This window comes from Rousettus aegyptiacus, unplaced genomic scaffold (genome assembly GCF_014176215.1).
Source record: "Rousettus aegyptiacus isolate mRouAeg1 unplaced genomic scaffold, mRouAeg1.p scaffold_m13_p_1, whole genome shotgun sequence".
NCBI lineage: Eukaryota > Metazoa > Chordata > Mammalia > Chiroptera > Pteropodidae > Rousettus > Rousettus aegyptiacus.
Window position 1 is genome coordinate 140,499,825 of NW_023416284.1, and position 27,673 is coordinate 140,527,497.

Sequence of the window (27,673 nt, forward strand, 5' to 3'; positions counted from 1 at the left end):
TTGCAGCATGAGTTTATATTATCACATAATAAAAACAAAAATCTATCTTATTAAATTCACATGAGGAAATTTATTTTTTAATCTAAATGGAATTTAAGATAGAAAATAGTCACTTGATGAATTTTCATATAAAAGTAACAAATGTCTATGTTAGTGATGAATGTCAGAGAGTTTAACACTTAAAGGAAACAAAGAAATTACATATCTACAAATTTATACACTAGATAATTAAAAACAGTAACTCATTCTGTTCATTCGATTTTTACTTTTATTTATTTAATTTTAAAATACCTTATACATATTTCTTATTGAGAAAGGAAATCTGCTTTTCTAGATCATGTATCTGATAAATGTACTGGACCCTCGATCAGCACATATCATGAGCACAGTATATAGAAATATTTATGCTATATAAACAATAGTTTTTTTCTATGTTTAGAAAAGTTATCATCAAGAAATGATAACATGAGTATAATATTGCATTAGATTTCCATTCAGAAAAAAAATCAAGTTTGCGTGATCAAATGAAATTATAAAATTATATACTACAAAAGATAGATGAGTTAGTTTACATGTTTATTTTTTGTTAGTACATATTTACCATACTGCTTCCACAATATAGATATCTTTATGAACGTTTATTTTTTTCTTCTCTCAACCTTGTTTCTCTACACAAGGAGAGATATTTTTCAGAAATAGTTTGGATGTTTGCCTTAATAAAACAACCAAAGTATTACTCTTTCTCTGAAATTATAATTTCTAAATTTTTTATAGAAATGACATAGATGTAACCTATAATAAAGCTGATTATTCAAAAATCTTGAACTGATACTGTTAAATATATACAATGTAGGCTTATTGGAAAACATTGTACCTGGAAAATACCTAGAAAAATTGAAAAATTCTTGACTACTTTATTGTAACAGAGAGTGTGTCCAGTTGATCTAAAGTAGCCAGAGCATCACCAAAAGCATATATATTTCCTCAACCCTGAGGGTATTTTAATTTTTTCACAGGGATACCTAAGAGAAAAATCCTCAGAAAGACGTCTCTGGCTATACCACAGTTCCCATCATCTCAACCAAAGGAGACTGCTACCTCCACCAACAGTTTTTGTTCTAATTAAATATGTGAAATGTGTAGGGACCTTTTTAATACTCTCATTCACTGGTCTTCCTTCCAGCCTCAAGTATAATTTCTCTCACAAAACCAGCCTGTAACTCAGAAGATGAGATTGCCAAGATTATGAAGTAGATTTTGACAGGAGAGAGATTCCTTACTGCTAAAGAATCCCTTAGGTAGTTCATTGCTCTATACTGCAACCCAGTCTGTGGTATTGTGTTATACAGGCCTACCTGAGAAATAGAATAATTTAAAGGACAATTTTTTTCAGTGATTATGCATTGAGATCGTGTGTCAGTTTACATTAATAGGATTGATTATCTATTGATTGAACAAGCTATCTAATGAGTCAATACCAAATTTAGACAGAGGTGGATGACTAGCTGTCAAGGGCTCTCAAGAATAGATATTAACATAGATTGGGGCACAAAATTACCTGACCATTAATATTCTCTTTAACTTCAAAAGTCTGGAATAATCCTCAGAGTACCACATAGGTTAAATGTGCTCTATTGTCTTCTACATTCACACACAGCTCCTTTTATCAAGAGTCAGAGAATGGGAGAAAGTGGTGTTAAACTATAAAACAAGTTAAGAAGTGTGATTGAACTATGGGGACACAGAAAAAGATGGATGGACTTTTCTAGCATAGAGTTTCTCAAGTTGGGATTTTTGAGTAGGACCCAGAAAAACTTTGATTTTCTAAAATGTGTTACAGCTTTGGTGGTTATTTGTATAGCGTGAAAAAAAAAAAAAGTTAAGTGACAGAAATTCAATTCAAATTAGCTAATACAAAAAAAAGGTATTTAGTTTATGAATACTGAAGCAGTTTACATAACAGAAGGAGAAATCGAACACATTCCAGGAGAAGGGCAAAGATACAGCTAAATCCTGGGAACCACTAAAACAAGTACTGACTCAAGTGCTTTCACAATTCTTTTTCTATCGTTCATTATTCTACATATTGATTTATTTTCTTTTATTTCAAAATATTTTCCAGAAAGCTGTGGAAAACGAACAGCTCAAAAGTTTTAATCTTAAAGAATAAGAAAAGACATTCTTTCTTGCTCTCTTTAGAACAAACTTCAAAAATTCCAGGGAAGGCTTTGAATACTGCAGCCTGTTATATTGAACTAACATTTATCAATCTGTTTTTTAAATAGCTACATGCAGAGAATAATGGGAAGGAGAGTGGCTGTACGTACAACAACCTCTAGTGTAGATCCAAGAGAAAAGCTTTCAAGTAATTTTAATTAATTCTAGTAAATGTAAACCAGGATGACAAGAGGAAAAGCACTTCAAGCTGACAAAATAACAAATGAAACTAAAAGTAAGTGCTATGTCCTAAAGACAAGGTATAAAATTAAAGTAAAGATGGATGGTGAAGAGCAACATGTGCTATCTAATTCGTGCTTTATTTTGTATTGTTATTGAAATTTAGCATTAGCATTTTTTTAGTATTGGTTTCAAAATTTAATTTCAAAAAAACCCTAAGAATTCATAGAGAGTCTTTTTTGGCATATAATGAAATGGAGTTGGAACAAGAGGTCAGAGAAATGAACTCTGTCTCCCTCTTAACAATTAGATAAGGTTACTTATTTTGTAATGCATTTTGTTTCTATGTCTCTGTAAGATATGGAGTCAAGAAAAAGTTTAAGAATATGATTGAGGAGTCTTAAAAATATATAAGTAAGAAAAAGATGATAAAGTTGTTTTTTTGAAATACAATTGACATATAACATTATATTAGTTTCATGTGTAAAACATAAGGATTCAATATTTATACGGATTGTGAAATGATCACCACAAAAAAAAAAATCTAGTTAACATCCATCAGCACACATAGTTATATAACTTATTTCCATTAAACTCATATCTATTTCAATTTATGTACAATTCATACTGCATTTAGGAACATTCTAAGTCCATTCTTATACATTGTACTGCGATCCTAACAGTGACTATCTTGTATTCATGTCAGAATTTGTGATTACTGGGAATATTTCTCCTAGAATTGTCCAGTCCCCAAGGCTATTGATCTGATGTCAAACCTTACTTTATTTCTCTACCTACTCCCTTAGCAACTTTTAAATACACAATATAATGTTGTTAACTATAGTCACCATGTGGTATGTTACATTCCCAGGACTTACTAATTTTTTAACTGAAAATTTGTACCTTTTAACCCCATTCACTCATTTTGCCCACCTCCCCACCTACCATCTCTAGCAATCACCAATTTGTTCTCTGTATCTTTGAATTGTTTGTTTGTTTGTTTGTTTTTTAGATTGTGTATACAAGTGAAAACACACACTATTTGTTTTTCTCTGACTTGTTTCACTCACCATAATAACCTCAAGTTCATCCATGTTTCTGTAGACGTCAAGATTCCCTTTTTTTAAATGGATGAATGATATTCCATTGTATATACACACAACATTTTCTTTATCCATTAATCCATCAGTGGACACAGTTGCTTCTATGTCTTGGCTATTGTAAATAATGATGAAATGAACATGGAGATATAGATACCTTAATGAGTTAGTGTGTTCATTTCTTGGGAGAGTAGACTATGGAAAAACTAAATTAACTTATTTGTGCATATGAACATTTTTATCTATTAAAGTTTTTCCACCAATACAAAACTATGCTTGTTTCCAACTAGTCCTTTATTGAGGATGATCTGTTTAAAAATCATTGAGCTTAGGTCTTAAAACCTTCTAAGTATTATGTCATAAATTCCAATAATGAGGCACAATTATTATTTGCTCAATATGGTGTTCTCCATGAAGATAGTAACCCCAATCAATTCAGATTTACTTGATCAACTAGTGAAGGGTTTGGGTCAATATTTTTTTAGAGCAATGAAAAATTTAAAAGATTTTAAGCAGAATAACTTTAAGCTTCTAAACTTTTATTTTAATACATTAAATTCTCATTATTTTTCATGTAGTCTTAGTTAAAATTATAGATTTTTAGATATATTCTGGACTTGCTTGAAAATTTACATATCAGTATAAATTAATTAATACATTATATAGGCAGATCAACAGCAAGCTTTTTATGAAGTTACTGTGTGATAATATTGAGACTCAGGGCTGTTAGAGCTGAGAATCGAAACCCAGGTTCTAATAGCGGCAAGCAGGAATTACCTACCCCAAAAGCACTGGAGAAATCAGCAAGTCTGTTTTCCATCTCTCAGCAGCATGTTAAGATCAGTTGATCCAGTTGTCCAGATTTAAAGATAAAGTATTAACATGAAAAATAATCAAATGATTTAATGAAAATGCTTCATTTTTATTGCTTACTGAAAGATTTTATATAATTCATTAGTCAAGAGTTTCCATTAAATTCACATCTATTTCAATTTATGTACAATTCATACTGCATTTAGGAACATTCTAAGTCCATTCTTATACATTGTACTGCGATCCTAACAGTGACTATCTTGTATTCATGTCAGAATTTGTGATTACTGGGAATATTTCTCCTAGAATTGTCTAGCCCCCAAGGCTATTGATCTGATGTCAAACCTTACTTTATTTCTCTATCTATTTTCTTCAATTATTTTCAACTAATGTACTGGAGTTGACCTTTGTTTTGCTCTGGAATTTTGCTTCTATATAGTTTCTAATACGGAGTATGTCTATAGCAATAAATCCTTCCTTGAATGTAGTTCTTGAATTAACTGTATTTTATAATAGAGTAGCTCATTTATAGCAGCTTGTTTTGGTTACTACCAAATGGTCATCTTAATATTCTTAATCACTGACTGCAGTTGTATTTATTTAAAAAGTTATGCATAATCATGTATTTAAAACTTTTGTGATTTATTTTTATGTGTATGTGGATCTTTTGAATTTGAAAGCTATGGAAATGTGTAAATCATTATACAAACACTCGGTGTCATTACGAATTCCACTACAATACAGATTTTCATTCTTCAGATAAATTATATTATACAATGTAAATCCTTTTAAAGACATACTGTCATGAATCATGGTGATGGAGTGGGTATATTTGTGTAGCTATAAATTAACCTATACTTCATTTTTGTAGCTATGAATGTGCTACTCAGTTGATTTCTAAAGGCTTCCTTTCCCTTGACCCTAAATCAATCTATTTTCCGGCCTAAACTTTAAACCATTAAACTTCATAAACACCCATTTCCAAGGTTAAGTGCTTTTATAATGTACAATTTTACTATTTTTTTTTTCTAAATGTGTTATTTGAAGATAATATAGAACAAACCTTAGGGATGTCTGTGAACTTTATGTGAGAGATGCTTCTTTGACTTTTCAAAACAAGCTAAGAAAGATGAATTAAAATCTGAGTCATATGCATTTAGGATGTTTTTATAAAGCAAAAGTAATATCTGGACTCATGTAAAGCTTTGGATGTACAATTTAGGGGAAGGTGAGAAATAATTTTTGGACAACAGCACAGCTCTGACAACAAATCAGGTAGTGTGGACTTTGGTGTCTTTATCAAAGGAAAAACAGATGTTTCCCCTACATGAGTGCATTTTAAACTGTACAATCTAATGGTCTATCAATTTTTAGGTGGCAGCTTTAGTTTCATTTGGAATCATTTCAGTTTTTTGATTAATATAGGGGGTAATTTGGGGAAGGTGTAGAGGAGGAAGGTTAAAGGTCAGGAGAGGGAGACATAATGCTTTGGAGAAGATTAATTTCATTAAACAGAAAACATGTTTATATATTTTAGAAATCATGAAGGAAATATATCTGGCTTCCCTCAACCTATGTATTTTTTTTTTTTTTGTAAAAAGCGATGCAAAGTCATGCTCTTTAATTTGACCAATGAATTGTCAGTGTAATATGGGAGCTTAAAGTTTGTGCTAAGCGCCCATTCTCCTTTTCCTGATTTAACAATCATGGAAGCATGTGTCAAGATACAATCTCAATCTGTGTCTCTGAAATGTTTATGTACTTTGAATAATGGACTCAACTATGTTTTCTAAGCCATTAAGATTTGTGTATATATTATTGCTGCAATCTAATTTATCCCATCCTTACTGATACAATTGTTTGTTAAGTTTCATTCATTTTTATGATGATCTGTAAATTTATCTTAGAATGTTTATTTGATTTGACAAATGAATTGACTGTTCAAAGAGTAGAGTCCTGTCTCTATTATATCTCTCCTTTGTTCATTGTTAGTTAATGGAAAAAGTTATATTAGTTTTCATTCTTTCTGCCTCTTCTTTTACTTTTTAGATCACTAAATTCTAGCTTGCATTATGCCTTTCAAAATGACACTTTAACAAAGCTGCTTAACAGGCTTCTTACTGACAAAAGTAATCAATATTTTTCAAACCTCATGTTATTCATATTTCTGCAATATTTGATTCTTCCTCTTTGGACTCCATCTTCTTTGGTTTCCGGGGCAAAATTTACCTTTGGAGCATTGCCTACCTCCTTAGACTCATTCTCAATTCCTTGATGGTCTCCCTCCATTTTAATTTTCTAAATACTAACATTTCCAAGGGTTTCATCCTCAGCAGTCTTTTTCTCATCAAACATTGCTTTTTGGCAGTCTTATTTCATTCCATGATCTTCAATCTTTCCCCTAAAAATTCTTACTTCAGCTTTCATTTTTCTATGAGTTTCAGATTAGAATTTCTCACCACCTAAAGGATTTTTTAATGTTCTAAGAGGACTTACTTTTCTCATACTTACCTCCTCCCCATTATTTGTAAAATAACCAAAGGCCAAAATTTGAGTTTAATTATAAATTCTATCTTCCATCCACTGTACACCAGTTGTCCCCTCTTTTATCCTATTCCACAGTTCCCAGAAACATATTATTTCACCTGCTTAATGTCTTGAATCTGTACCTTCCTTATGATCATTATCGCTATTGCATTTATGCAGGATGTTATCTTTGATTTTGGAGTAGTGTATTCACCTTTATACTGAATTAGTACTTAACGTTCCATCAATCCCCACCTTCCTCTATGAGGCAGAATAATTCTGTAATTAGAACTTAATATATGAAACCCCAAATAGACAAGGAAATCTTGAGAAATTAAAGATATCACATTTCCTGACTGTAACCTATATTACAAAGCTATACCAGTCAAAATTGTGTGATACTGGCATGAAAAAACAAATCCATAAGAATGAAAAAGAATTGAGGTTCCAAAAATAAAACAACACATATGTGTCAATGAATTTATAACAAAACAGCAAGAATATACAATGTGGAAAGGAAAGTCTCTTCAATAAATGATGTCGTAAAAACTAAAACAGTCACATGCAAAAGAATGAAAATGGACCCCTGTCTTACACCATGCACAAAAATTAACTCATAATAGATTGAAACTTGAATTTAAGTCCTGAAACATAAAACTCCTAGAAGAAAACATAGTTAAACAACTTGACCTTGGTTTTGATGATGATTTTTTGGATTTGTCACAAAAAGAAATGGCAACGAAAGCAAAATAAACAAGTAGGACTACATCAAACTAAAAGTTTCTGCACATCAAAGGAAACCATCGAAGAATGAAAAGATAACCTATGGAAAGGAGAAAATATTTGCAAAATATATGTCTGAAAAGGGAATAATATCAAAAATATATAAAGAACTCACACAATGTAATAGAAAGAAAAAAAAAAAACCTCAAACAATCCAATTTAAATAATGGACAAAAGATCTGAATAGACATATTTTTTCCTAAAGAGGACACAACAAATAGCCAACACGTACATGAAGTACATGAAAAGGTGTTGAACATCACTAACCATCAGGGAAATGCAAATTAAAACCACAGTGAGATATTGCCTTACACATGTTAGAGTGACTATTATCAAAATGGCCAAAATAACAAGTGTTGATAAGGATATGGAGAAAAGAGAATCCTTGTACATTGTTGATAGGAATTTAAATTTGTGAAGTGACTATGAAAAACAATGTTGAGGATCCTTAAAAAATTAGAAATAGAACTATCATTGATTTAACAATTTCCTTCTGGTTATTTTTTGAAGGAAAAAATACAAACTCAAAAAGATATCTACATCCCCATGTTTATTACATCATTATTTACAATAGCCAAGACAAGGGAGCAATTTGTGTCCACTAATGAATTAATGGGTAAAGAAAATGTAATATGCATATATACTAAAATATCAATCATCCATAAAAAAGAATGAAATCTTGCAGTTTGTAACATGAATGGAACTTGAGGGTATTATGCTAAGTAAAATGAGTCACATAGAGAAAATCAAATAGTTTGGTTGGTCATTCATTAACTAAGCTGAATGGTAAATCATTTCCATCACAGAATATAATAATATAGTTTAGTTTTGTATCATTTTCTGATATGTAAGGGTCATGAGTGGAATTTTTGGCTGTACTACCTCAACCTTTTTGAGTGTCAGCTTTTCTTGATCTTCTTTGGAAAACAATTTGTTACATCATTGAGAAGACAGTGGCTCTACAGCAACAATAAAGATTTTGGAGAATGCACATTTGACTAATAATAGAGATAAATATTAAATATTAAGAGAAAGATTATGGTAAGAGTTTGGTGATAATGTCCAAGCAGAGAGAACAAAGGATGATGAATTTAAACTAATAAAACTGATCCCAGTTCTAATCTAATAACCTGTAGACTAGTTACAAGGGCTCTAATTTTCCCGAGCTATAGCTATGACTGCCATTAAAAAGTCACTTTGTGGTAGATTTCAACCACTCAGATAAGAAAATGATGTCTTACAAGAAAGTTATATCAAAAAAGGCTGAATTATCCTCATGAAGTAAAATCTCAACAGTTGGTTGGTTAAGTTGTATGGTGCAGCTAAGTCATGAGCAAATAATATCCAAGTATTACACTCATATCAAAAAGCAACAGAATGAAAAAGTGATATTAAAACTAAGTACATTGTTACTTTCACAATTAAGCAATAAAATACGCCATTTATTTTAGAAACCTTAACCAAAGAGTCTGAAAAGTAAAGAAAGATATGAAGATTAAAACATTGAAATCTGAGTCTCATGCAGCTCTCATCCTTTGTTTCTTGAGTGACACCTGTGTACTTCCTAGTCTTCTTGATTAAAAATCTTGGGGTATATATCAGTCTGTCAAGGCTGTCATAATAAAATACCACAGATCGGATGGTTTAAACAGTGGATCTTTTTTTTTTTTTTTTTTTTTTTTTTTTTTTTTTTTTTTTACATTTCTAGAAGCCAAAAGTCCAAGATCAGATATCAGGAGAGTTGTTTCCTACTGAAGATCATGATGAAAGTATCATTTCAGGCCTTTCTCTTTGCCTTGTAGATGGTTGTCTTCTCTCTATGTCTTCATGTTGCCTTCTCTTTGTTATTGTTTGCATCCAAATTTCCTCTTCGTATAAGGGAACCAGTCATATCGAATCTCATTTTTACTTAATTGCCTAGGTAAAGACTCTGTCTCCAAAAACAGTCCCATTCTGAGGCAGTATGGATTAGGACTTTAACATATAAATTATTGGAAGGGAGGGCAAAATTCAACTCACACCTTCTACTTTTTTACTTCTCAAAATTTATGTTCTTTTCTCATATCCAAAGTAAGTCACTCTATCCTAAAAGCCACAAATAGAGTTATCTCATTCTATTTTTGAGACTTAGTCCAAAATCGTTATCTAAATCTTATCTAAATCTTGTACAAGTAAGACTTGAGGTCTGAGCTATGAAACTGAAATCAGACAAATAATGTGCTTCCAAAATACAAGGACAGGACAGTCATAGAGTAGATATTCCCATTCTGAAAAGGATAAATCACAAAAAAAGAAAAGGATTACAGGTCCTAAGTAGGTCTGAAACAGCAGGGCAAATACTATTAGATTTTTAATTTTATTAGGACTTTTTTTTTTAAGTGGCTTAAAATTCAGCAAATTGAGGGAGAGGGAGAGAAATTTTCCATATGCTCTCTACCTCTGCACATATATAGCTTCCCTTATTATCATTACCTCACCAGAATGGTACATTGTTACAATTGATAAAATTATATTGACACATCATAGTCACCCAAACTTCTTCCATGTCTCTTCATGGTTCAATAGTTCATTTCTTTTTAACACTAAATAATATTTTATTTTTTGTTGTACCACAGTTTGTTTATCCATTCACTTACTGAAAAACAATCTGGTTGTTTTCAAATTTTGGCAATTATGAAGAGCTGCTATAAATATTCATGTGCAGGTTTTTCTGTGACCATGAATTTTAAACTCCTTTGGGTAAGTATCAAGGAATGTGATTGTTGGATCATATGAAAAGTTTTTTCAGTTATATATGAAGCCATCAAACTGTCTTCCATAGTGACTGTGCCATTTTGCATTCCTGCCAATGATGAATGAGAGTTCTGTTGTTCCACACCCTTGCCAGAATTTAGTGTTGCCAGTGTTCCGAATGTTGGCAATTCTCATAGGTGTATAGTGGTATCCCATTGTTTTAACTTGCATTTCCCTAATGACATATAATGTGAAGAATCTTTTCATATGCTTATTCGTCAACTGTATATGTTCTTTGATCAGGCTCCATTAAGTTCTTTGGTTCATTTTTCAATTGTGTTGTTTGTTTTCTTATTGTTAAGCTTTTAAGAAGTCTTTGTATACTCTTTTATAATAGTCCTTTATCTGCTGTGTTTTCCACAAATATTTTCTCTTCTCTGTAGTTTGCCTTCCCATTTTTTTTGATATTGCCTTTTACCAAGTATATATTTTTAATTTTAATAAAGTTAAGCTTGTCGATTCTTTCTTCACTATGTTTTCTAGGAATTCTTCCAGAAAAAAAGATAATGTCCTCTTGAGGTTTGCCTCATTTGTTTTCCTTCTGTCAGAGTCACAGTTCTGTATTGCCTTTACCCAGTTACTGAAGACAGTTGTTTCACATATTTTATGATGCTTTCTACTTATATTCTTTAAGAGATTCACTTCATAGATTTTAGTTCATCTACTCTGGTAGTCTAGAGAGAGGAGAATTAGAAATCACTGTCTTCGGCAAGTCAAAAACCCTTCATGTTTTTCTCAGTTCTTCATATTTTAAGAACTTTTACATGGCTTTGATTTTACTCATTAGGTCACCTGCATCATTGATTTGAAAGATGATTTCAAAGATGATTGAGAAGCAAGAGCAGAACAGGATCAGAACTTTTCATATACATTTTTCTCCCACAACTAGGCCAGATGCCTCCTGCCCAAGTTTAATACAACCAGTTTATCTATAATAGTTCAAAAGAATTCCCTACTCATTACTTCTTTATTGTCTTATGCCTACCACCACCCCAACTGTACCTCTTTGGGACTGTAATGGAATGAGGCAACAGTGCCTTCTATTTGGGTATTTTAGTAGGAACCTGAAACAAAACTTAATTAATGAATGAGGAAAGTTTTATTGAGACCAGGGAGAGTGAAATAACGTTATGGCTTTTATTATTAAGCTATAATATTCTGATTCGGTCAATCAAGTGAAGGCACATTTTTCCCTAAGAGTGCTCAAGGTAGTCAGTTACAGATTTTCATTCAGTCTCAAAATAATAACTTAATTAGTAATCAAATAATTTTCATGTATGGTTGCCAAGTTTTTTTATTATCAAACTCCCAGTTTTCTCCACAAAGGAAAACAAAACTCACTTTATCTTATTTATTAACAATGCTGCAAATTATCTCTTAGGACTGGATGTAGACAAATGACTAACTTCAATCAAAAGGTAAAGGGTTTATAGTTTTGAGATTTACAACATATTTTCTTTACACATTTCCAAACCAAGGACACTTCTCTGGCCTCTTATATAGTATGTTGTTGTGTTCAGTCAGTGGGAGATACTGACAGGAGATGGGAAAGGGAGAGACCAAGAGAAATTGGAATAGTACTTCCCTTCTTTCTCTCTGTGGTCAGTCATGTTTAGGCAGTATTTGAATCTTTCTTGAATAATGTGTTTTTTTTTTTTTCCTTTTACTTTTGGCTACTTATCAATGGTTTCAGCCCTCCCTGGATTCCAAAAGCATAATTTCCCAACTTTATTTCCTTAGTCTCAGGGGTATGATAATACTTTTTAGTTATTGTTAATATGGTTGCCTTAACATCCCTCATTGGGCATCTTACCTTTCCCCACATTTCTGAAAGTTGCCCTTTTATTATACTTTCTTGAATTATTTGCACTGGTTTCTATTTTTTAAAGGATCATGACAAACTCCCCCTCTCTCTGTCTCTCTGTCTCTCTCTCTCATACACACACACACACACACACACACACACACACACACACACGTATATATAATATAAAGGAATAAAAAAAAAACAAAATTGATTTTGGTAGACTTAGAGAAAGGACACTGGTAGAGCATCATCATTTAGCTGTTTTGTTGAGTGATTGCAAGATTGTGGTTACAATTCACCCATCCTTGTCATGTTTTTAACTTAACCCATTTATTCACTCAAGAGGTTTGCATTAACTGTTCCTTCTATCTTAGCTACTTTTTCTCCATTTTTTTTTTTTGTTGTTGGTTGATGATTAGTTTGTTTATTTTTGTGGCGAGCTCTTTTTCATTCCTTAAGTTTCACATCATGTCATTTTCTCAGGAAAGTTTTCCCTAATTCTTCTATTTAAAGAAGAATCTGCCCCTGTCACTCTCTCCACATCTACCTGTTCATTTTATTATCAACTTACAGTTTATTTTGTTTGTTTTCTTATGTATTTATTCATCTCTCATCATTTTCTACAAATGCAGAGTTCGTGAAAGCAGAGTCCTTTCTTTATGTTTATATTCATCATTAAATCCCTTACATCTAAAATGTAGACCTACCACATAATAAATTTTCAATAAAAAACAAAAATAATGCTTCAGGATACAAAGAAATACAGTGTTTGGAGAAAGATGATTATTCTCAGCCTATGTTTATATTTTAGGACAAAATTTCTAAAATATTATCTGCCTAAGTTTCAGAAAACCATTAATGTCCTTCATTAGTGACAGTGGGGCTCCTTGACGTTGCAAATAGGACAAGGATCTGCAGGGTGAGCCACAGCTGTGATGATAAGAAAACATGCTATTTATGTTAATATGTTAGCATTGTTTGTACCCACAAGTTGATGTGATATGAAAGTGTGAATTACATACTCTTAAAGATTAATTTTGGCACCTAATTTAAATAAAAATAAGATAATTTTAAGGCTCGCTAATAATTTTATTCAGCGATTATTTATGCCCATTCTAAGTATGATATTTAAAAATTACATATAGATTTTAAATTATTTTATTTAAGTGGATTTTTCTTTATTAGAACTCTGATAAAATGCTCAAAATTCTTTTTCTCAGAAATAATGAGTAGAATTAGAAATGCCTCTTTATACTGGATACAGATCTTCCAAACAGAGATGAATTAGTCTCTCTTCTGTCTAGTCCCTGGGCACTATTTAAAATGATCAAATGTACTTATGATCACAGAAAATCTCCAATGAGGTTTTGTAGCCATTAGTGCAAAAATCAGCATTTTTTCAATTAGTGTAAAAGACTGAGTAGCTGCACAAATTTATCTAGTAAGAGAAAGATGACTGAACTAGAAAGAAAGCTAGTCTCTAGTGGGGACCCAAGATCAGTAGATGATATTAACTTCTTTTTTTCTTCAATTTCATATCACTGCATAGTGAATTGAATAATAAGTGAATTGAGATATTGAAACAAAAACATACTAAAGGAATTTCTCTTATAAAATTTAAAATTAGAATATATTTGAATGGTACTTTTATTCTTTCTCTCACCTTGAATATACTTCAATATGATCTGTGCCTCCATGTGCTTATATTAAGAAGTAAGATTTAGTGGAAAAAGGATCAATAGATTTGAAATAAGGGGTACCTGAGTTTGACTTACTCTATTATCATTGCCAGCCAGGTCAACATATTATATTATGCATGTAATCCTAGTACACTTACAAGGACAATTTAATGATTTTATCTTAAATGTGATATTCAGTAGAATCTATAAGTGGAGTTAAAACAATGACCACTGTAATATGTATGTAACTTATATTCATAAAGGAGATTAGAAAGCCACCATTCTAAATAGTTGCCTTTTAGAAAATAGAAACTATCAGACTTTGCGAAACTTTCTCTTTGCTCAACTAAAAATTCATAAGCAGATTTTTCTTTGCATTGCCATTAGTAGCTCTTTAAGTTTCATAATAAATCCCCATTTTTCTTCTGTTTTTCTCCTACAATACCCAGAAATTTTTCTCCTTCAGTTGTCTCTGTTTTTCTATCTTATGCTCCTTATATTTCAGTGAGAAATGAAAACTTCTTATTAGTTTTATTCATTCTTCTTTAACATTAAATTATATCAGGAATTTTCACACACTAAGATTACAGTGGTCCTATATATAACAGTCTCATCAGTGAACAATAGGCACGATTTTTTTGGCAAGACCATCAAGGAAGTTTGGCAGCACAAAGTTATGGAGGTCTTAAAAGAGAAGTCATCAATGAGAAGGTAAAGTATAGAGAGAAATTGAAATTTTGGGAAGATTTATAGATCATGAAATCATTGTAGTACTCACTTGAATGGAGTTAACATTTGAGAAAGCTTTTAAGAGCCACAATGACCTAATCACAACATCTGGATATAGAAGCAATGCCATGATTGTTGGAAGAGATGGATAATGAGATTAAGTTAAGAAGGAGATTAAATATTTGAGGGAGATATAAAGGAGATATTGGTTCTGGAATACGAAGACAGTGTAAAATCTCAAGCAAAAATAATATAATACATTTGGGGGTGCGATGAGTCCAAATCAGTAATATGATAAGCAAAATTGATCAAATTAGATTAAATGTTGAATTCACAACTTACCGAGATAAAGTTCATAAAAATCTAGAAGAGTAAAACAAGGCTTGGTCCAATAATATAATTTTCACATGGTTTTATCTAAGCCACCGTATTTCTCTATCCCCTCAACTCTGGTAATTCTAACATACCTCTCTGGTGCATTATTTTACCTGTAAAGTCTTATCTGAAGCCCTTTATACAGAATTACATACCTGTTTTCTGAAATTGAAGTAACCATTTTTATAGTGCTTAATACATACTCAATTTCAATGTAATCTTAACCTAGATAAAGGAGGAAGAAGCCTAGAGTAACTTTAGTCTGTGGTTGAAGTTGAGTAGTCCAGATTAAGGACAAAGAATAATTCCTGAAAAACAAACTGTTATTTAAGTACTTCTAGAAAATTATATTAACACTAACAGAAAAGAAACAGGTATAAGTTAAAATGACAAAGGAAAGGATCACTTCGATTATTTTTAGATGTTCTCTCTAGGTCCTGATCTCAGTAGTCTTTCTATTGTTTTCTTCAAATCAAGTTCTGTATATGGCTAGGTTTACTTTCAGGATGAAGAAACTCCTAAAGTTCTTCTAAGCAGAAAGGGACTTTATACATGAATTTGGTTCTTTCAAGATTATTAAGTGGATTGAAGAAAGTTGAGCCAACCACATATGTCTCAGAATTTCACTTTGTGTTTTCCTGAGGCAATAGATAAGTGAATGAAAAATGAAGGAGGATCAGTGTGATGTATCAGAGAGAATTCAGTTAGAAAAACAGAAACTATAATAGTTATTTCAACAGAAAGAGTTTAATAAGTTGATTAAGCAGATATTGAAGAACTGAAATGGCAAATGAGAAAGAATGAAAATCGAAATAATAAACAAGAAAATGGGTATTGCCTTTAGAAATGGGAAAAATGTTGGGGTTTTCAGAACGTAGAGGCTGAGAGTGGGATCAACATAGATTTGAGAGTCAGACATATGAAGAGAGAATGCCAGCCATTTACTCTGGTTAACTCAGGGGTGGCCATGTAGGGTCTTGTGGACAATAAGTCAGACCTCAGAGCAAGGAGTGCTACTTTCGGGAGGTCAGAATAAGAGTCCCACAGAGCCAGGGTTGACCTTCCCAGGAGACGGCATTGTCTGTTGGTGCTGGTATCACATTTGTTCGGAGGTGAGGTCTTGTAGAGCTGGAAGTCAGCCTGGTTCTGATAAGCCCCTGGGAGGTGGGAGGATGGGTAATGAGGATGGTTCAGGAAGAGCCAAAATATACCGGAAATTGGAAAGTAATGCTGCAGACAGAGTGAAGCAACACTAAGGTGAAGTGACACTTAGAGACAGCAGACAAACTGAAAAAAAAAGTTTCTTTTTTCCTTTTCCTATCTTTCAATCGTCTCCAGTGCCTGTACATAAAAAGCATTAGAGAATCCACGTGACAAAGAATCATAGTTTGCCAAATCTCCAAGCCAGCATCCAGAAGCAAAGAATAAAAGTATGGATTTAAACCTGAGAGTCAAATGGCTTTATAACCAGTATGAATAAGACACATAATTTCAATCTCTAATTAGGACTCCTAACCCCGAGTAATGTCCTAGCTTTACGGCTCAGTGAATGAAAGCTATAAAGCAATATTTGCCCTTATAGCTACAGAGAGACTAAATTGTGATAATTAAGCACTAGGTAACCTAATGTAATAATTAGCTTATAGGACTTCACTGTGAACTATTTTATAAGCCCATGTTTATTATAATCCTTTCTCCTTGAAAGAGATGTGGGGGGTGGGAACAGAGGCAAACACTAAAAACTGAAGAGAGATCTTGTGAAATATTAAGCATGGCTACATGTTCGCTACTTCCCCATGCATAGGCAGACTTGGATTCCCCTCCCTTGAATTCGAGTTGGCCTTAATGATTTGATCAATCAAATACAGCAACAACGACATTCTGGGACATTCGATGCAAGAACAAAATAATTTCTCCAGCTTCCACTCAGGCTTCCACTCAGAGATGTCTTAGGCATCTCTGAGCTGTCATATAGGAAGTTGACTATAACACTAGTGAGGCTTCTTTATAGGTACTTTGATTCACAACTCCAGTTGAGCCCAGCCTTCCCACTATCTCTGCCAAGGTATAAAACATGTGAAGCCAACTTTCCTGAATCCTCCAGACCAACCCAATTCTCAGCTGAAAACCACTCAGTGACATTCATTGACTATTCGTGGAATGGAAGAGTCAGCCTGCCTGAATTCATGACCACAAACTGATGAGATAGAATAAAATAATCATTGTTTTAAGTCAGCAAGTTTTAGGATAGTTCGCTGTGTAGCAGTAGATATAGGGGGATACACACACACACATATACATACATATATGTATATACATATGTATACATGCACACACATATATGGTCAGAGATATGCAGGATTTCTATAAGAGGTTTTTGAGGAAACATATGCAATATAGCAGGCTAAGTTTTCATTTTACCCCAAACATTCTTTTTAACGTTATTCTTGAAAGAACAGCAAACACTAAAATGAGAGGAGATGATAGAAAGCAAGGAGCATATAATAAATAACAAAACAAAACAAAAAATAGCATAAACAAAATAAAGGAATACACTTTTCTGTACAGGATAAAAAGGGACTCAGAATAAAGAGATAAATGCGAGGTAATAAAATGACAGAAAAATTAGGGGATATGGCATAAAAACTGGGAGTAATTGTATAATTTAATTTTTAAGATATAAAATTAGAGGCTTTTGGTTTATCATAGGATAAAAGTGTTTATAGAAAACCAATATTTCTAGAAGAAAGAACTTTAAAATTGAGACTTGGTTTAAAAATAATTTAAGTTGTGGCATCAGAAATCTGGAGGCAAAAAGGAAGAGAGGAGCAAATACTACAGGGAGGGGACGGTTTAGGAGAGGCAGTCTAACGATCTACAGCTATTTACCTAGAAACAATCGGCGATGCAGAGGCTGTGCCGAGTGAGAGATTTAATATAAGTCCCCAAACAATAAGTGGAGTAGAGATTTTTTTCAGTCACATAGTTTTAGGAAGAAAGATTAAAATATAGGACCCTTCCAGAGGGGACCTGGTGAAACATCATGTTATTGGTTGAAATCCCTGGACTATAACCTGAGAAAAGGAGCAAAAGAGTTCCAACCCAGCTTCAATGACTTTCAACTCAGACTGGATTAAGATGTTGTCTCCCTGTACAGAATCTCAGAATACCACCAGTCTTCTCTTGTCACACTAATAATCACCAGATTATTCTAATAACACTACCTTCATTTCTTCTTCAGGGCCTTGGGCTTGCTTTTTTTTTTTTTTTTTTTTTTTTTTTTTTTTTTGAGTATGATGCTCTTGCCCATATTTTGCAGTTTGTATACTTTAATTCTATTTTCATTCATGTCTCTCCTTATATATAATATCTATATAATAGTCTTCTCTTCACATTCCTTATTCACCTCCTGTACTCTATCATGCTTTATTTGTGTGCCCATCACTCTAGAAAACAAATATATTATGCCATATTACATTATTTTTTTATTTGGTGTTTTTTTCTCATACTACACTTTACTATATAATTTTCAAGGACATATAATTCATAAGGTTGGAGTTTGTTTGTTTTACTGTGTATCTGTAGTTCAGAAGTGAATTAGAAATATTACGTTTCTATTAAATGATCAAATAAAAACTAAGGAGCACAGTAGGAATGTATATAGTTCATTAAAACATTGTTTTTGAATAGTTATATCTCCACTTATAGATAGGTTTTATTAATATCTACTGTAAAATATGAATATCAAATGAATGAAAATGCTAATAAATTTAATAGTAAGAATATTTTTATTGAAATATAATTACTTATTCAAATGTAAAATTCTTCAGAAGAATTTATACATTTTTGACTATTTTTTAAAACAAAATTCAGTCCAGCACTAGACAACTAGCAAGTTATGTCTGTGTTTGCTAATAGGCCTTATTCAAAGGAAAAGTAAAATTCTCATATCTTCATGACAGAAGGTAATTTTATAACTTGAAACAAGACTCCAATTGAAGTTTTGCTTCTAAACTCTCACAGAAACTGGAAAATAGGGGCTCTATCCTGCTTGGTGATTGCATTTCAAAGAGATGGTTCCCAGGTCCTTGAGAAATACATTCTTGGTTTGTAAAACTGGCAAGAGATTTTTAAAAAGTTTTACATCTCAAAGCAGCAGAGAAAGTTTTCACAATTATAAGCTATCTAAAAATCTTATCTAAAAAGAAGGGATCTCAGAGCTTAGAGTTAGGAAGCAGCCTGCCAACAACCGCATAAACTTGAAGGAGGAACACAGGCTGTAGGAGGGAACTCAGTCACCACCTCGATTGAAACCTTGTCAGTCACTAAGCAGTATGGAGGTAACTCCTCAAAACAAACCAACATGCAATACAGAAAAGACAATAATGTAACTCCCAAGCTGTTTAACACTTTCAAAGAATTATTATTCTAAACTACAAAACTGGACATATAACTTCGAGGTTAGAATAAAAAGGATAACATTACAAGGAATGATAAAGCACTCATTTGATCTCTATCTCACCTTAAAATCTGCAATTCCTTGAACTTTCAGGATGGAAAAGAAAATTTCCATTATTGGCTTGGAATTGATTGATTGATATATTTATCTGAAGATACTAGTATACCAAAAAGAATATCTATTTACCAAGTCTTAATATATAATTTTTCAAATATAAATAATCACTACATATTTATATAAAACAGTCTATGTTAATGTCATCTTTAAAAATGACTAAGGCTATTCTTTGTACTTATACTATTTCTGATACTATTGCTGATAATTTTCTCATATTCTAAGTTTGAATTACAGCGTGAAAAAATAAATAATTACTAGTAGAAATGAGTTTTAAAAATATTTTTTGAATGACAAGATTATTTAAATTAATGAAGAAAGCAGATTAATCAGAAACTTTTGTTTGGTCTGTATATGGTCAACTGATTTCAATATTAAAATTAAATGCACAAGAACAGATAATATAAGATTATACCTGTTGACAGCTTCCACCTAATGTCAGTTATAAAATACATATTATTAGAATGAAATATTTAAAACTTTTCAACCAGCAAAAACTGTGTTACCATTTTTTTACATTAAGATTATCGCCTTCATGGTGGCTAAATTCTAAAAAAAAAAAAAAATGATAGAATGCTGAAAAAATATTAGAAAAAAATATTCCTCGAAATAAGTGAGACAGAAAAAGTTGAAAATCATGTGATATCACTTAAAAATGGGATATAAACCTAAAAATAACAATGAACAGGACAATCAAACAGAGACTCATGGACATAAACTGTAGACTAGTAGTTACCAGAGGGTAGGAGGTAGGGGAAGGGGGAAGTAGTTGGGGTTAAGAGGGTCAAATATGTGGTGACAGAAAGAAATCTAACTACGGAAGGTGAACGAACAGTGTAAATATATACGTGCCTTACTGTTAACATGTATAGCTGATACTTACTGGATTTTGTTAACCACTACCACCATAAAAATAAACAAACAAACACACACATAAACAAACAAACAAACAAATAAAAAGAAAGAAATATTTTCCTCCTCTTCTGTTTGGTAGTTGCCAGAGATATGGTAAGGAATGTATGTTATCAGCTGCCAGTAATTGGAATTTGGGGAATCCTTTAGAGTTAACCATGATCATCTTGGCAACAATTTCCAATTTACTTTATCCACTAATTTATGTCTATCCAGAAACAGCAATTTTTGAAGAAAGAAAATTTCTGAGGAATTAATATCTTATGAATGTTAAAATTAGACATATTAATAAATACTGTATATGAACTAAATCTGAATTTAAAAAATTCTCTCCCATGATTGAAATATATTGGACAATTATTAATATGATTAGGGAAAAAATATGAGATTGAGGAAAAACAAAAATAAAGGAGAGTATTCCCTAGAAACATCTGAGTAATATCTCTGGAGGAATTAACTGACTTTCTAGAATTACAAATATTTCAGCTGGGATAACAGTGACACATATTAATCCAGAAATTAAAAGTAAGGGAAATGAGCCATCATCACAGCAGCCATAGTATGTCAGGAATTCTGAGCATAATTGTATAGTGCGAAGTTTGGGCCACGATCATAAGCCCAAAATTTAGTTAATCAACTGCCCAAATGATTGGGGTGAAGTAATATAAAGCCACATTTAACAACTTTAAATATCTTTATTTTTTACATTAATAATATAACATATATATTTTCCCATGTTTCATTAAGGAAGAGTGTAGGAAATCAATCTATTATATAAAGGCTCGTTTAACTTAGTGAAAAAGTCATTATTAAAGAAGTTGAGTGAAGCTCAAAACATACTTCTCTGGTACACCTTCCATGAAATTATAACACAGAAAAGAAAGCATCTCAAACAAAATATGGTATTTCATGCACTCCACACATTTTAAACATAGTAATAAAATACTTAAATCAGTCATATTGTTATTTCAACAATCTGTTACTATTTAGATGATATTGCTCAATATAGGTCAGATTGCTTCTAAACCGTTGCAGATACAAGGTCATTTTTATTATGAATGATTGTTTGAATCAATTAGCAAAATATTAACAAATAAATTTTGAAGACCAATTTTTCATATTTTTGTAGTATTATTTAGAAATATTTAATTCTACTGTAGAGAACAAAACTAAACAAAACAAAAAGTGATATTAAACTCTTAAATTGCTAATCGTAGATATTAAATGGTCTACCAACTTATGATATATAGGCAGAATTCAATTGAAACATGAAATATGGAGAGAAAGTCACACATGAGAATCACTGCAGATAGTATAAATGGATACATATGATTAAAAGTATAGAGCAAACAAGAATGTTACATATAGATGGAAAAGGGTGGTAAAACTGCATCCGAAGGTACATCATGTTACTTCTAGACTGGTAGCTATATTATCCTTAAATTGCACTACCCTCTTCCACTAGTAACAACTGGTATGATCTCATTCTGGCCCCATACCTGATATTCCCCAGAAACAGATTAAAAAAAAAAAACAAAAAAAACATGATTGTTCATAGGCTCTATGGGGGAGCTACACTGTGAAAGGAGTACTTGGAGCAAGTATATGTTTACTCCATGTGTGTTCTGTCTACTGAAACTCTTTGTTCATTTGTATCTCTGGTCTTCTACATATGATCAGCAGAGGTGTGTGATCTACGGAAAGAAAGAGAGGAGACAGATGGAGAGGGAGACAGGGAAGAAAGGATGGAAGAGGAAGAGGGAGGGAAGGGATATAAGAATATTGATTAGTACAAGATTAAGGTGAGTAAGTGTTCTTCCTACCTCACTTTCATCCTGTCCTAAATTTTAGCAGATGCCTTATTCTCCCTTTTGTTGCTTGCTGTTTTTTAAAGTGATGTAAGAAGCCACGTGCTCTCTGTAACTTATTTGTTTTGTGACTCTGTCTCTGAGATAATCTGTTGGTAATGTACTTGAAAGCTACTGAAACACCAAGGTAACTTTCCAAATGACACTTTAGTTGTCCACCAGACTAAAAACAGCTCTAACAGGAATGCCATTTTTATCTTCTAGATTTTTGAAACAACATTCTCTTTCAAATATTCAATGTCTATTTATGGAAGAAAATTAAAAATGGAATTGCCATTTGGGTAGTGAAATTTTATAGGTAGACTAATATATTTATGCCTGATTCAACAGCTTTTTTAAAATGCCACAAGAAATAAGAATTGTAACATGTGGAAATATTTTAGAAGGGAAAACTATTATTAGTATATTCTACAAGGTCATAGTAGATGGTATTGAATAATTCGTTTTATTGAAATAACACTACCTTTTCAATATTGAACACAATACATGTCAGTCATCATGGCATATTATAATGATGGATTTATTTTTAAAAGAAATTTATAAAGTATATTTCTATTATGATGATATTTTATAAAAATTGGACATACAAGGAAGAAAAGATATATATTCCCATGAATCCAGGTTTATATTTCCTCTTAATCAGGATTTCAGAAAAAAAAAAAAAACTGAAACACTGCATAATATTTTTAATATCAATATAGGTTTATGCAATTTACTTATGCTAACTTCTTAAACATTAATAAAATTCATTATGATCTTTGAAATTAGTTATAAAAATAACTCCTGTTTTTATTATAAAATTTGATATGTAATTGAGTTCATGAGCTACATAAAGAAAAATATAATCTATTATATAATATTTGGAATAGTCTGGGTTGATATTTAAATTGTGATTAAAGAAAGATACCAAATTACTTCAAAGTCAACCAAGAACCTCATAATGGCATATGAGAAACTCTGAAAACTATGTATATTCACTATAATAAAATGAAATAAAAATGAGTTATATCACGTATGTACTGTGTAATGATTTATCATAGGTGCAAATCATTTTATTTAAAATAATAAAACAAATAAATTTGCATATGGATGCATGCGTGTATATATATGTCCACTTATATGGCATGCTGCTCTGCATAGTGTAAACGGCAAATTACTTACTCAGACGTCACCTGTTATTCTGTTATTCTTCCAAATGTTTTCTATATTACTTTTACTTAATGTGACAAAGAAATGCTTGATACTCTTCATGTCATACCTTTGAAAATCCTAAAATTCTGAGCAAAATTGCCAGATCTGTTAGGACTTGCTGTTGCTAGGATATGTATTGCTCTTTGACAGTGTATTTTCAGAACTGGACTGAGCTGCTTACTCCTAAGAGTTACACTCACATGAAGGATTCTCAAAATATCTGGAGACTATTGTGTTAAATCATAACTGTTTCATGAACTAAAACTAGTTGTTTCTTATAATACAGGTTCCTCCAGAAGGTGCTGTGACAAAACCGGTCCTAATTTCTGCTAACCCAGAATTAACTCTCCCATTCTTTCTCCCATGTGATCAATTAACCTAAATGAAAGAATTAGACCCCTAAATATAAAAACAACACCAGAAGGGAAAGATATAAACAAAGGTATTGTTATGCTCTTTATCCACAATAATAAGTATGCTTATTCTAATTTAATACTTATTTAAAAAATAAGAGGAGATACTTGGACTGGTTCACATCAATGTTCCTTTCTAACCACCCCCCACCCCAAAAAAGAAAAAAAAATGGAAGGACTTCATAGAAGCAACATAATCAAGAAAGAACATAATCAGGGGTTATTTCCAAAGTAAATTACTCTTCTTCTAAAATACTTTGGTTTATTATACTTATTGTATGTGTACTAAAAAGGAAGAAAAAAGTAAGTCTACTGAGAAAAGGAAGATATGTGAGTTATTATTAATTTCCTTCAAAAACAGAAGATACACACACAAACACACTCACATATGCACTTATTTATGTATTTATTTATTTATTTTTAATAGGCTCTTGCTATGGTATTAAATTTATAAGTAAACTGTTGATTATTTATAAGTTATTATGTATATTCCTATAATATTTATTAGGAGGTACATAATTCGTAAGTTATATCATATGTAGTATCATTTTTTTAAAAAATCAGTAATCTCATGTAGTCAATATCCAATTGTTGATAAAAATGAGATCTCAACATGCATTTTTATTTTGCTCATGAAGAAGTGAAAATTCAAGTGAATTATGTCAGGAGTAGATCCTCACCTAATGAGGAAGACTGTAAGGTTATTTGCCTTATTTCCAAAGTTGTATTATTTTAATTAAACTTTTAGGTATTATTTAATAAAAGTTTCCAAAATTATGAATATAGTCGATATAAAGTGAACTTTTATTTAAAATTAGAAATGAAGCAATGAAAAAAAATTTTTTTAGAAAGATATAACCATAGGAACACACATGGAAAGGGCTCAAGCAAGAATGTCACCCTTAAGCTTACGCATTTTGGTAATCAATCTTTAACTGACAGATGGCATGGTTAACAGGAACTTCAGTACTACAACCACAGGAAACTACATTCTGCTAATACTGTGAATGACTGAGGAAAATGATTCTCCCCTGAAGATTCCCCTGGTTAAACCTTAATTTTAGCTCAGTAAGACCAGTATAGGACTTCCAACCTACACAACTAAGGTAATAATTTGTGTTGTTTTGAGCTGTTTAGTTTATGGTAATTGGTTATGGCAGCAAGAGAAAATAAATTTAAATACCTAGGAATTATATATGATAAATTGAAATTTGATTTGTGGGCCAATACTTTTAATAATGTTAAATTAAAACACTAAAGAATAAAACTACTGTTTAACAAAATTTTAAAATTTTAATACACCCATAAAAGTATGCATCAGAATTTGAACTTTTAAAAAATAGAATATTTATACTATACATTGTATTTTTCCAGGGTCTCATAAACCGTTTTGTTCTTTTTCACAGAAAATGCATTTTTTTTGTCATTGCCTTTGAAAAGAAAGACTCCTTTACATTGTCTGTTGTATAAAATAGCTTCAACTCATGATACAGAACCTCAAAAAGTACAGTTTGTATAAAAACACTTTCAGGTGAATTATAATGCAGAGTCTCTCAAGTTACTATACCAGTATTAGGAGTCATAAAAAATAGTCTTATCTTTAAAAATTAAAAAAGTAATGTTAATACAAGTAAAATATTAAATTTCATTGTTTTTACTTACATAAAGAAGGAAAGAGAGGAAGAAACATTTCTAACAAGTTTTGAGCCCTGTTATATTTTAGACCCTTTAGTAGAACTGTTAAAATGCCTCCTAATGTGTTACAGTATGTTTAGGTATACGTTTTATTGAGAAAACTGAGAATTAGAATGTTCACATAGCTATGAAAGCCACATATCTCATACTTCATGGCAGTGAAGCTGTGAATGCAATAACTGTTAATTAATTCTCAGTCCCCCTACTAAAATGATTGTTTTTGTAGAAAATACAATAGAATAGCAATACAAGAATTTTTCAAATTCTTATAGAAATAGAAAAAAAAAACAATTCAGGATAATTGAACTTCTTATTTATTCCCCAAACTTAATTTCTACCAATAACTTCTGCTCGGTTCTTTTCATCCAAGGCACAGAAGGATTTTGGTTTACTCTCTCTCCTCAATACTTCACCCAGCAGAGGTGGATGTGTTAATGAGCAGTGAAATGGCCCAAAGGCAGGTATCAGGTGGCAGGAGGGAAAGAAGCAGGGTGTCCAGGTAATTTAACCAAAAAATCAGTTCCTTAAACATTCAAAAAGAATAGTTTTTGACACCATCTGAATTATCAACTGAGCAAAAAGAAAAAAAAAAACTGAATTTTGACTTATAGTTTTAAGCGGCATTGACTCGAGAGTCAAGTTAGAATAAAAATGTATCTACAGATCTCTCCTGGCTTTTAGAATCAAAAGAAGTCACAGCAAGGTACACACCTGCAGTCTTTTTTTAACTCCCTTCCTTCCTTCCTTCCTTCCTTCCTTCCTTCCTTCCTTCCTTCCTTCCTTCCTTCCTTCCTTCCTTCCTTCTTTCCACCCTCTCTCCTGTCTCCCTCCCCTTCCTCCCTCTCCCTTTCTCAGAATTCACTTATCTCTGAAGTGCCTTACTATTTGAATCTTTCCTCCTTCCTGTTATCCCTCCCTCCCTCCATTCCACTTTCTTGTTCTCTTTCTTTATTTTTTAAAATTCTGCCCCTTGGTTGAGAAACATCTCCATTTGTTTTCAAATATCTTAAACCAGCTACATATTATAATCTTTCTCTTTTCTTATCATGAAAAAGACATTTCTATCTTTTATAACTACTGCTATTTATCTTTCTAATTTGCCCTCTACCTTGTTTACCTAAATAGTAACAAGTAGTTTGGAGGACTGTTAATTTAGATCTTTGCTATAATTTATAAATATGAGTGTAACTCACACATATGTGTGTGTACACATACACACTTGCAATTTTTGAACAAAAATTTTTCCACTCTGTGTATTTTAAAAACATATTTTCTTGGTTAGTAACCTTAGTTAGCATAGTCAGTGCCTCAGGCCATTTTTGATTGTGTTCTCTCACAGTAGGTTCTAATCTATCCCTGTTTTAGATTTATTAGTTTTCCTACATCTTAAACCAGCCTATTAAATGCCAATATGCTATAATATGAATGTTATTTAATTAGAAGGAAAATACATACTTGTCAAAGAAAAGATATGTTATTTTTGCATTGAATAATACTTCCTTGAACTTACTAGGTGATTTAAGTGATCAATTTCACTCTTAATGTTAGTTTTCCTATATTTTTGTTCTGTGGAGGGCACCATCAAAGTTGCAGTAACAAATCTATTATGATGACAAATGACAGGAGATATTGCAGTTGATCATTGTATGAGGGGGCTTTCGTGTGAGAAATTGCACTGATAAAATGGTAACCTCCACATTTGCTCTCAACAGGTTATCTCAGAGGTCATAGAACAAAATACTCACTGAGCAAATTAAAATACACTGATAATTGAATGAACTTAAAAGGAATAGCAAAAATTCTAGGGAGAAAGAGAAAGGATAAAGTAACCTACCTAGAACAGGGTACCCATATGGTAGATGTTGCTTGGTAACTGAATCTTTGTTTCACCAATCATATTCATATCTCCTGTCTCTCTCTCACACTGATACCGAGGTTGGAAACATTTTCTGGAGCCAATGCATGCTATATGCGTGAGTGAGACTCAGGGGCAAAAAATACCTATTGATCTGCAATGGG